Below are 13,112 nucleotides of genomic sequence, written 5' to 3'. Positions count from 1 at the left end.
AGATCAGCTCTCACTAAGAAATTCTAATCAGTTATTTGCCCTTTTGAGAAATCAAATGGACAAAATAGGATAAAATGTTTCCATTATCTGACAAAATAAATGATTTCAAATAGTGTAACATATTTCAAAATAGAATAAAATATATCCATCATCTTTTATTGAGCTATGAAAACAAAGACTAAGAAGCCCTCCAAGAAAATTAAGAAGGATAACAATATAACTGTACAGGTAGGAAGGTAATGTAAAAACTTGAAATCAGAGAATCAAAAGATCATATAAAAATGTAACTCAAAAAAGGAAGAAAAAATATAACTCAAGAGAAAACATAGTCTGTAAAATTTAGAGTCACAGAAACCAATTTTGAAAACATTGGCTCTGAACTTGAATGACAAAATGTGATAAATTGGCAGTTTACAATTTATAAAAAATTTTAATTTTACAGCATCAAACTTAAAAGTTATAACATCTATATTAGAATTAAGTTTATTTTTGCTTAGTTCATTTTTCCAATTAGATCCCGGTACTAGTTATGTTGATGTATATTTTATTACTTCATACATCTCACACATAAATGTATTAAAGTTATTATGTGTGTTACATCAAAATTGGCCTTTCGGAGTTTTCTAAAAGCAATGATTCTGTGACAACCGGACATTTATTTTCAATTACAGGAAATTTGTAGAAAGACCACTCTGAACTTTGTAGACTTAGATAGAAAAGAGACTAGAAATGTGTGTATATGTCTGTGTGTGTGCGCACATTTTTTATTTCACCCGTCAGTAGTTACCCAGCATCACTTTGATTCTTTCTTCTTCATGTTGAAACACAGCTCAAAGCACCAAACCCATTCTCCAGTGATTGGGACAAAAGTAGGTTAGTAGAGTGGGTTGCTAGGAGACCAATGTCAGCGTCATCTATGACCTTGCAGGATGTAAAAAATAAGTATGGATTTATCGAACTCAGTGGCACATTGTTTAAGTCCTCTGCTCTGGCTGTCTTATTTCATTTCTGTCTACCTCAGTGTTTTCCTCTTTCTCTTTTCTCTCCTTTTCACTAACACAAACGTGAACATATAGAGCCATACAACTTCCTTTCTTGATACCTCCTAATTCCTCAAAGTTATTACTATGCTTCATTTAACCACAGCATTGTCTCTTAGCTAACAACGCCCTCCAATAGCAGCGTCAGCAAGTTCTGATCCTTTTAAAAGGCTGATTCTTCATACCATTGCTGTAAGAAATACAGAAATCAGTTCTACTGGGAACAACATTATGAAAAATGTATAAACATCACAAAGTAATTTTGCTGTCACATTCAAAATGTTTTCTCAAAGTTGCATCCACAGTTTTCACAGTTGAGGTGGCTTAGGTTAAATAATCTCATGCAGGGGAGAACTCTAACATTCTTGTCATCTTCTTGGCATATCTTTTTTTGAAATTGTTTGCAATATGGATTTCCCAGAGAAAAAAGTACCAGTAGAGAAAGTTAAATTAAAAAAACAATTCTCAAATCCCAAACCATTTTTGTTTTCGTATTTATAGATCTTCATTTTAAAGAATTATAAATTATATTATAAATAAATGATGTGGGAGGTGGGATGAGGAGGTGTGTGTGCACGCACGCGTGTGTATACATGATTCTTTTCTCCATAGGTTGGAATCTTAATTGTAAGGTGTATGAGAATGCAGCCCTCATTCCATTTATAGCAAAAGTCCTGTAGACTTTTAGACTACAGGACTTTTAGACTTGCTATTATATTTGTATAGTTTAATCAGGAACAAAACTGAAATAAATATGGATGTACAGATATATCCTACCAGTACAAATATTTAGACTTTTACTAACTATTGAATAGAAAAAATTATTTCAATTAAGCTAACTTATAATGTATTTCCAAAATCAATTGAACAGCTGTTATTAATACAGAGCCAGGTTACTCAAATGAATTGTAAAGCTTTATGTCAGAGTGTGAATGTGTTGTGATTGCACAGAGAGAATCTTATGCAAATCTTAATATATGTGATGGACTAGATAATGGAATTTGAAATAAATTCTTGGTTTTTTTTAAAGTCTTAATAACGATCAGAAAATAGTTGCTGAAAGTCGCTGTGTACATACTTAATGTCTAAAAAAGAAAATAGAATTTACCAAATTCCTAAAATTTGAGAGGACAGAAAAATGTTCATAGAGGACCAACTATTACTCTACCAGTATGTAAACTAGTCCTTGGAAATGCATCTTATTTTTTCTGTTCTTAAGGCATTAATGATTTTCATAATCACTGATATATCATTTAGACAGCAAAGTTGTACTGTTCTATATAAACATATAGTGATTTTTCCATGAGTTTGCCAAGAGGTATTTAGAGATTAATGGAAGGAATGGATACTTAGAGAATACTAATACATTAACTAAAAATGGTGAGGTCTAAGAGCTAAAACAAAAACCTTTGTATGGTATATATTAAAATTCAAATAAGAGAAGTTAGGAAGAATTTTTTTAAAAAGGTATTGGAAGCAGCTCATGGAATTTTTTAAGCGTAATCATCAAGTTGTTACTTGTGAAAATTATGAACCAGAAAATGGCTAAGACCACTCTAGAATTGTGGGAGCAAGTTCTAGGGCAAAGAACAAATGTGTGATTAGAATAAAGAGAATAAGAATTAGGCAGATGAAGTAGGGGAAGAATGAAGAGTCAAGTATTGGGTGCAACATCAGTGGCAAAGCATTTTGCCAAGTAATCTTATCATCTCTGAGAATATGTATGCCTTCCTTACTTCCACAAGTCACTAGTGGAGGAAATACAAATTGTATTTCAATATCATACAAATACAATGTGGAAATCAATACCACATGCAATAAATACAAATTTTATTTCAATTAAAATGATGCATACCTTTGATATTCCATTTATTCATTAACCAAAGAAACACTTGAATCCCTGTGATGTGCTAAATCTTTTTACATCTGATCTCTGAGCCTAATTGAGACAGTTATGTAAAAATACAATACAAATTACAGTACAAAGTAATAAAAAAATTACAATAAAGTAATAAAAAAAAGTGCTAACAAGTGTAAGAAAGATTGCTGTGATGGCAGGGTGGATTTGCTTGTAATTGGCATATATGTTATTATTAGAGTGGTCCCAGGATACGTTTGAGATATTCCATAGAAACTAATGTGGTACATGGGATTTTGCACATTGTAAAATTCTGCAAATGGTGATTTGGTTCTAGTGACTCATTCATTTTCCAAAATGAAAACTGAAAATGATCCTAGAAGACCTACAGTTACATTAAAAACCATATCTGCTCCAAAAATCTTGATTTTCCCCTCATAATTCAATAATGGAAATTTCAACATAATTAGAATTATTATAAAATGATTGTATTTCTGACCAAGCATTAACACACACAAAATCAGTCAGAGGTATTATTAAGAAAAGAAAATTCCATAGCTGCAAATTTTTATCAAACATCCATAAGCACTCAGTATAGCAAAATTCTACTCTAAGTTTCACCTTGAATGCATGTACATACTTTACACATTGATTCAACGAGTCCCAGAAGTCTCAAGGGGTATGCAGAACATAAAACACAACTGTTCTATTTCCGATTTTTATCTCTAATATGCAAATTAAACTGAAATTATGTGAATAATGACTTAATATTCCTTTTGTTTTCTTGAGGTTTGGAAAGAATTTTTGGAAAAAATGCTGGGCTGCCATGGGTGCAGAGAGCTAAATAGAGAATTTTCCCCCTCTTAATATATTTTCATTAGCAACTAATCATTCAAATATATTTTTCTGGTATAAGATATGAGTATGAAGTGTCATGGAGGATGCTCTCCCTTGATAGTGTTTTCTCGGTAGAAAATTATTTATAAAAGCAAAATCTGAGAGTAATAATTTTCCCCTTCATCCCTTCTGACTCACAGGTGCAGCTTCTTAGAATCAGAGTAAATAAAATAAATTAGGAAGAAATGTATGCTATTAATGCATTCTCCCATCATTCTCTGCTTTAGGACTGACTTAACACTTCGCAATTAACAGAGTTTTTTATACTTCTCTGGAAAGTCGTAAAGAACTACAGAATCAATAGGATGGGCATTTAAAATGAATTTTCAGAAAATTTCTGACAGAGTAGTATAATCTTTTTGTGAATCAGACCTGGTTTACTAAATGCTTGGAAAACTGACATAGGACGCTAAACCAAGAATGTTTAGGTAAGTGGAAAGGTATAATTCAAGGCAGTAAAAGGAGGTGACCAGAGTATAAAGAGAATATCTACCAGTTTTGTACAGTTGTTTCTTGCTGAATTAGCAGACCCACAACTATCATCTCCTGTGACTTCCTGATTGGTCTCTAGGTATGTCAACTCTTGGAAAGGCTGATGGTCTGCAATCTCAGAGCTGAAGTGGGTCTTGTATGTAATTGAAACATTTAAGGATGTCTTAAATGTCTACCTTTGAGCCTACAGGGAAAGCATATCAAATATAGGGAGGGTGTGGGATAGCCCCAGTGGTCTGGTTAACAAAACAAAGGACATTGTGGAAAGTTAGTCATCAGAGACCTCAAAAACTTTGTACAACACTGCATTACATACAACAGCCATTTTAACTTTAAAACTGCAGAATTAACAACCCTGGAAGGTTTAAGAAACTAAGAACACCCCCAAGGTAATAAGCAGAAATTCACAAGGGCCTCTTTGGGTGCCCTATTGATTCTGCTAATTCAACAAGGGATAATTGCAGAAAGTTACCGGAGACGTTTAAAACTCCCTAAAGCACAAGGTTTCTATCAAATACTGGCCTATGGGCAGAGGGTCTACAAAAGGCTCTTTCAGCTTGCACAGCAAAATGAGCACTGTAGTTTTAACCCTCAAAGTGCCATATGCAGCATCTTCGATTCCCCACAAAGGGAAAAAAATAATTGTACTTTTATACCAAGGAATATTTGCCTATAACAAATCTGCAAAGGGGTTATCTTGATATGTCTGTACTAATTCAAATAAGAGACAGTTATGCCACTCAATGATTCTTTGAAACATACACAACTGTAATTTTATCAATGTATTCTGAAAATTAAAATTGAGTAGAGGTATTTGCCTATTTTTTTACTTACACGGGCTTGCAGTTCAAACATATTTTTAGTATATAAGAAGGTCTTATTTTTTTTCCTTTCTGAGTTTGCAAAGGACCTTTGTCAATGCTGATTTATTAATTTTTTTTCCTTATTGTTAGGGATTGGTGAGATTCTAATATTTATCTCCACTCTTGCCTTCTGAGCTCTAATCAAATTGAGAACAATTGCAAAAAATTAGATGAGAATTAAAATATAATACCTCTCTTCAAATTGTTAATATAATAGTAGAAAAATGTGAACTTTGAGAGCAAAATGAGACTTCCTAATTCATCCTGCTTTCCCAACTAGTCCTTGGGGCCTGTTTGTTAGGAGTGTTAGATGTTTTGAATAGTAAGCTACCTTTGCAACCACATGGAGAATAATGACCTTTAATATACCCCAGCATACGGGAAGCTAGGGCTGAGAGAGTCTTGACCTTATTTGGATTAATGTGGGCTTCATTCATGACAGCAGGAATGGTGGGAGAGAATGCACATCACTGGTGGAAAAACCAATGACAGAGGGAGTGAGAAAAGAGAAAGAAAGCTGAGACTGAGAATGTGGGTCATCTGTGAGCTGTAACTTTTACCCCAGTACACCAATTAGTAAAGTCACTCTTCTTCCCGTGGGGAGGAGAGAGTAAGAAAGGAGAAAATGGTGGAATTTTCCTCCCCAGTACCTCACTGACAGGATGGAAGTGTTGACAAAGGTTCCTATTTCATGGGACAAGGCAGGAGTGTGGAAAAATGTTTCTCCCAGATCTTCTAAATCTAGATAAATGGGCTATTTAAAATCGGAAAGGGCTGGGGACTGTGCCTTTGGTTTAGTATGAAATCTGGCTCCTAGTGCCCTTCACATATAATTTAGATAGTACAATAATTAAAAAGAAAATCTTTAGGAAAAATAAGTCTTAAGCTTTGTATACACGCCAGTTTAAATTATGGGGTATTACCAGTCTTTATTGTCACACCAACCATTTTTTCCAGATTTTTTGACGAGTATATTTTAAGGCAAGCCCCTTAGTCTTAGGTATGACTTTATAAGAACAAAATAAAAATGAATAAAATTTAGCTTAAGGTATATAATATAATAACAACATATAAACTTGAAAATTACCTCAGAATAGGGACCAGTTATTGTAAGTTAAAGCTAACTTTATGTAACTATGTGCAAATACATTTATCTATTTAAGTCACCTGAGAAAAACCCATGAGAAAATCTTGGGTACATCTGAGTCTTATTGTATGGCTTAGTGAGGGACGTTAACAAAAAAGGCTTAAAGTTTGAACATCTAAGTATTTTCTGTATTTTCAGAGACATGTGATCCACAGAATTATGTTACCTTCCATGAGAGCTTTCAATCCCTAGTTGAGAAGGGAATGGTATCGTCTCACTTCAATTTCTTGTTTGCTGTCAATCAGTATATTAAATCAGCTTTTGTGACAAATTTACGCTATAAAACGCTCAACAACCAGTAACACCAAAGAAGTTGATGAAAATTGCTGTGCAACATTGCCTAGGTCAGCAACAACTCCTGGTGTTCTCTTCTTATTTTTGCATTAACTAAACCTTTATGTGCACACAGTTCTGTATACCTTCATGTAGTACTTGAATTTCTAGACAGGAAGAACTTAATTGGCCTCTTTTCTACCATAATTTATATATATATATATATATACACATATATATATATATATTTAATTTTAAAGAATTTTGAATTTTTTCTAAATAGGGAAAAGAAGCTATAAAAAAAAAGGTTGGTCTCTTTCTTGGGATTGAATTTAATGCATATGGAACAACATGATCCTTCCATAGTTTTGTTTATTTCTCTTCCTTTACCTATTATTAAATTTTGCTTAATGTTCTAGGGTTACCCAGGATATCTCTGTTAAAAATTAGTGTTTTCTTGCTATCTTCTACTTTGGTTTGTATTTTGTCTTTACTTTGATCCCATCACCTTGATTTACATTCTCCCTTGCTTAAAGTGATATGTAAAATAAGATACCATGACTAACAAAGATTGAGAATTCTGTCCCTAATATAATTACCCAATCAGAATAATATTATCCATTTCAACCCAATACTACCATTATTCAAGGAAAATTGACTTAATGCCACAAATTATTTCAAATGTTCTATAGCAGGGGTCCCCAACCCCCAGGCCACAGACCGGTAACCAGGCCGCATAGCAGGAGGTGAGTGGCGGGTGAGCAAGCGAAGCTTCATCTGTATTTACAGCCGCTCCCCATCGCTCGCATTACTCCCTGAGCTCCACCTCCTGTCAGATCAGTGGCGGCATTAGATTCTCATAGTACGAATGCTACTGTGAACTGCTTATGTGAGAGATCTAGGTTGCGCGCTCCTTATGAGAATCTAATGCCTGATGATCTGAGGTGGAGCTGAGGCAGTGATGCTAGTGCTGGGGAGTGGCTGCAAATACAGATTATCATTAGCACAGAGTTTTGACTGCACAGAGACCATAATAAATCAATTGCTTGCAGACTCATATCAAAACCGTATCAGTGAGTGGCTGGTGACAGTTAAGCTGCATCTTATGGAGTAGACTGGACATAAGGAACACACTTTGGGTGTCACTGTCTCCAGTCATCCCCAGATGTGACCATCTAGTTACAGGAAAACAAACTCAGGGCTCCCACTGATTCTGCATTATGGTGAGTTGTATAATTATTTCATTATATATTACAATGTAATAATAATAGAAATAAAGTGCACAATAAGTGTAATGCACTTGAATCATCCCGAAATCATCCCCACCTCCTCCAGTCCATGGAAAAATTGTCTTCCACAAAACCAGTCGCTGGTGCCAAAAAGGTTGGGGACCACTGTTCTATAGTATATATGTATATGTACATGTATGTGTATCTGTATATATACAACATGCATATGTACGTGTGTGTGGGGGGGGTATACAGATTGACATAATGCATTTAGAAGACTTATCCATCTACAATTTCTCTCACCATACCAATGACATGATTAGAAAGATTCTTTTCAAGAAAGATTCATGTCAGCTCTGAAAACCCTAATGGGTACTAGCAGTAGATGACATATTTTGGAAAATTTCTGAAAGGGAGAAAAGATAAGGCTGTACTGATGGCTATATGAGGGCAGAGGAAAGTACAGATTAAACATCCAGGTGAGAAGGCTGCAAGCAGAAGTAAGCCACTGGTTCTGAAAATGCACCAAGTTCAGAGTGAGCACGTGCTACCGAAGTCATAGGGGGTTGTCTGGAGGGCAGCAATCAGAAGAGGTAATCGGAGGGCTGCCCAACGTACACAGGGAGCGCTGGGAAGGTAAATCCTTCTAGTTTCTCACTCCATCATCCAAGTTTACAGGGCTCTGGGTGCAGCACTTGTTCTGACTTGAATAAGACAGAAGAAAGCTGCTTTCTAAAGAGAGTGGTGGGCATGTGATACGGATGTTAGGGTTGGAGGAAGAAGAGTGACAGTATTCAGTGTAGAAAGATAAATCAATAAAGGCAGCCTCACAGCTCCACGGAGAGGTAAAGCACAGCAAAGCTAATTCCCTTGGAGTGAAGTCCTTCTGAACTTTGGGAATTATAGGAGCCCTGAGCCCAGGGACTGCCTTCTCTCAGCCCTTGCTCCCTCCATAAAGGGAAGCCCGAGTTATGGTAGAAATCACTCTTATATGATGGCCTTCTTTTATGCCTTCTATTTGGTTGAAAGGTATTTTGAGTAAACAGTTGAAAGAGATAGATCTAAGGAAATAAAACAATTGACTGGAGGAAGTACAGAAAATGAATGAAAACAAAAGAACGTATTACAAATTACAATGAATATTCTTAGGGATAGTTAGGAGAATATTACATCCATAATACAAGACCAGGCTACCATGAATAAGGAGTGAGTGTAGAACAAGAAAAAATTCTTGCTAATTAAAAATATGATTGCCAAAGCAAGTAAACAATAAATACAAAGTCTGGTTGATATAATAGAAACTGAGGTCTATTGTAGAATAAATGAAGAAAGGAATCAGGGAATACATGAAGAAAAATCCACAATTAGATACATTATCCTGACCTTCAAGTATAAATAGATATTCCAAAATCTTCTAGAGAAGAAAATCAGATATCTAGAAAGACAAAATTTTTCACATTGGCATCAGACTTATAAGAGAGGTACTAAATGCTAGAAATAAATGAAGCAAGGAAAGTACTCAGTTTGAATCTGGAAACTATAAATCATTTATGAGGCCAAAAATTAGTATATATATTTTTTAATTAGGCAAAGACAGAACGTTTAGTCCTGTAAAAGATTACTTAAGATTCTGGTCCAGCAAAACAAAAACAAGAGAAGCCCAACAAAAAGGAAAATATCAGATCCAAAGCAATAGAGGTAACCCAGAATTTTATTTGAAAAAAATTCCAGAAAGGCAGATGTGCAACTGACATAGACTTTTATCTGCCCAATTTAGACCAGGAAGTAGAAAGAGCTTTTTAAAGGATACTGTTTTGGACCCAGGTTTGAGGAGGAGTGTTAGGGTGTGGCAATCAAGAGACTTAGAAGCCCTTAATAAGAAGATGAAACTGTGGTTCTTTTCTGTTCAGAGAAAATAAAAAAGTAATTCGATCTTCCAGGAAAAGAGAAACAAGAACATCATGATTCAAAGATGAAACTAAACTGTGATATGAGGCAATGTAAGGAAAAGAGATCTGTTTGACCTTAATGCTTGAAAGATTCTATGTTAACTGGCATCTATTTGTAAACCTAGAATTATGTCTTTCTGAGCCCATTCACTCTAATTGACTCTGTTTTTTAAAAAATATTTATTTATTTGGTTGCACTGGGTCTTACTTGCATCAGGTGGGCTTCTTTGTTGTGGCATGTGAACTCTTGGTTGCGGCATGCATGTAGGATCTAGTTCCCCGACCAGGGATGGAACCCGGGCCCCCCGCATTGGGAGCGCGGAGTCCCATCCCCTGCGCCACCTCTAATTGACTTCTTAGTGACCAACATTTATATCACCAAATGTAAATAACTCATGATTTTCAATGTTTTCAAATTACCTTAGAAAAATTCCAGAAGATTTAATGGTCCTGTTTTGAACTTTGGCAAGATAAAAGAGTTCATAGAAATTGAGAGTGAGGGAAGAAGTGAAAGCAGAAAAAATATAAAAATCTGGAGGTAGATGAGTGAAAGGGAAATTAAAGGTATCTAAAGGGGTAATAATTATGTCTTACAGCTAGAAATCAAAAGATATTGTCTAAAATTTATCAACCAATCAATAAATGTTAAGACCCTTGCTTAGAATTATAATAATGACCATCAAAACAAAACGTAAAGAGTTAAAAGTGTTTACATCTCAAGAATAGTAAAGGAAGTAGGGAGTGGGGTGAAAATAAATATTTTACTCTCTTAAAAAAACAAATTAGGGCCTCCCTGGTGGTGCAGTGGTTGAGAGTCCGCCTGCCGATGCAGGGGACACGGGTTTGTGTCCGGGAAGATCCCACATGCCGCGGAGTGGCTGGGCCCGTGAGCCATGGCCACTGAGCCTGCGCGTCTGGAGCCTGTGCTCCGCAACGGGAGAGGCCACAACAGTGAGAGGCCCGCGTACCGGAAAAAAAAAAAAAAAATATATATATATATATATATATATATATATATATATCTGTTTTGATGTATAAATATGGGTTGTAAACAGATATGAAGGAGTCCCAATAGGTCAGTGTTAAAAGTCCTATATCAAGGATGTTCTCAAATCTAAGTAACAGTAACACTGACTCATAATGGCTTAAAGTGTAAAAAACATTATCTCGAATATCTTAAAGTCTATAGGGAGGGTGGCTATCAGGAAAGGCACCTTATGTAGTTGATTGGCTGTTTTAGGTTGTTTTAGCATCAGTGATATCATGGGTGTTATGCTTTCTTTACATTCAATTATTGTAACATTCTCAATAGTTTGGATTTGGCCTCAGGACTCATACAGTTACAAAATGGCTGTAGGAGTTCTAGGCATCCTATCCAAAATGTCAGGGACATAAGAAAACGAGGTAATTCTTATTCTCATAATTCCGTTTCAGGAGTGAGAAAATCTTTCCCAGAAGTTTCCCCTTTATCTCATTGGCCAGAATTTGGTCACATAACCTTCTCTAAACTAATCAATAGCAGAGACAATATTATCATGATTTATTTAGCAAACTTATGAGCTGCAAACAGGAGCTAAGAAAAAAATCCATTTCCCCTTGATCCATATAAACATTGAGTGGATCATTTAATAGAACCATTATTCTGGTAGGAATAAAAACAAGTAAATGGATGCTGGGTAGGCAAACAACTGTGACCACAAGAGGGCTACAAGGGGAATTATTGATGCAGTGGAGGCCGGTGGTGAGCAAACCTTACTTTTAGTTCATACTACCAAATAACCTCTGAATCTGCATCTGAATTTCCTCACCTGAGAGATTAGAGTGATGACCTAGGTTAGTAGTTCTAATGAATCAGAATCACCTAGAAGGTCCATTATAATACAGATTACTAGGCACCATCCTCAGATATTCTGATTCAGTAAATCTAGGTGTTGCTAAAAAAATTTGCCTTTCTAACTATTTCCCAGGTGATGCTGGTGCGCTGGTCTGGGAACTGTACATTGAGAACCATTGACCTAGGTGATGATTTTCATGGAGACTCATATTGGTATCCCTGGTGCCTGAAATAGTGACCGAAAATAGTAAGTATAAATTTTTTTTAAAGTATTAAATGCGTTTACTCTAACATTCAATAAGTCTTAGCTTTTCTTTGGGTCTAGATTTATCACAATTACAAAGTCTATTCTTCATTCCAATTAAGAATTTGCTGTTACCTACACCCCCTGAATGCACATATATTAGAACATAATTTAATGTTAATTAATTCCTTGGTTTGATATCTCTCGTCATTTGCCTGCATGCACTATGCAGGTGTATTACACCAGTATGTCTGATTTGTTTTTTAATGTTTTGGAAATCAAGCACTTAATACTAACAAAATTCTATACCGGAGTTATTCCAATGCTCTTTTGTGGTGACCAGCATGTAGCCAAAATCCCATAACTATGCTCCAGGCGGTGACCGACATGTAGCCAAAATCCCATAACTATGCTCCAGGCTTCATACTGTGGGGAATCATTTCCTAAGCCTATTTGACTACAGAACACATTTAAACATTGGCAGACTATCAAGCAAAGCTCATGAGATGTAATGTCCATTTGGATTAAAATGGACAACAAAAATGATCTCACAGATGAATTATTTGCTATAAGAAATAACTGAACCCTGATTTATATGCTTTTTAAGAAACATTATAAACAACAAATTAGAACAATTAAGTCATTGTCATTATGAATAAAAAGGACAAAATAAAGTGAAATAATTCACTGTATATGTTGGTATGAAGCATAACACAGAGAACATTTTAATGAGACCAGTGTTTTTGAGTCATCACTTACTTTTATACTGAATAGTATGAATACTTTCACTAAATTAAGCTTTTATTCTGGGTAGAATTTTGAGTATTTTGATATGATATCTTTCAATTTTAATGCTGTATGACAATCCTGTTTGCACAGGTCTGTTGCATTAAAAATAATATGATGAACTGAATTTCAGCAATTAAAGACTCTTGAATTAAGATATTCCAAAAATTATTTCATTGATTTCTATTAGATCACTCATCTTCTAATATTTTAAAAATCAAAAGCTTCAATTTTTAATTTTCCCTTTGATTTATTGTGACTAATCCCAAGAAACCACTTATTGTTTAAAACTTTTTTCTTTCAACAGTAGGTATATGTGTTTTAAAAGTATTAGAATTTGAATAATATTGAATAACAAACATGTTGAAATTACAACCTATCTACATATATGTCTTAAGACATACTAAAGACATATATGTACATAGATTATATGAAGACATACTAAGATAAAGTAGATAGATAGGTAGAGATAGATAGATAGGTAGATAGCTAGATGACAT

Source organism: Orcinus orca, chromosome 6 (assembly GCF_937001465.1).
Source record: "Orcinus orca chromosome 6, mOrcOrc1.1, whole genome shotgun sequence".
Lineage (NCBI taxonomy): Eukaryota > Metazoa > Chordata > Mammalia > Artiodactyla > Delphinidae > Orcinus > Orcinus orca.
This window is presented reverse-complemented; position numbering follows the sequence as displayed.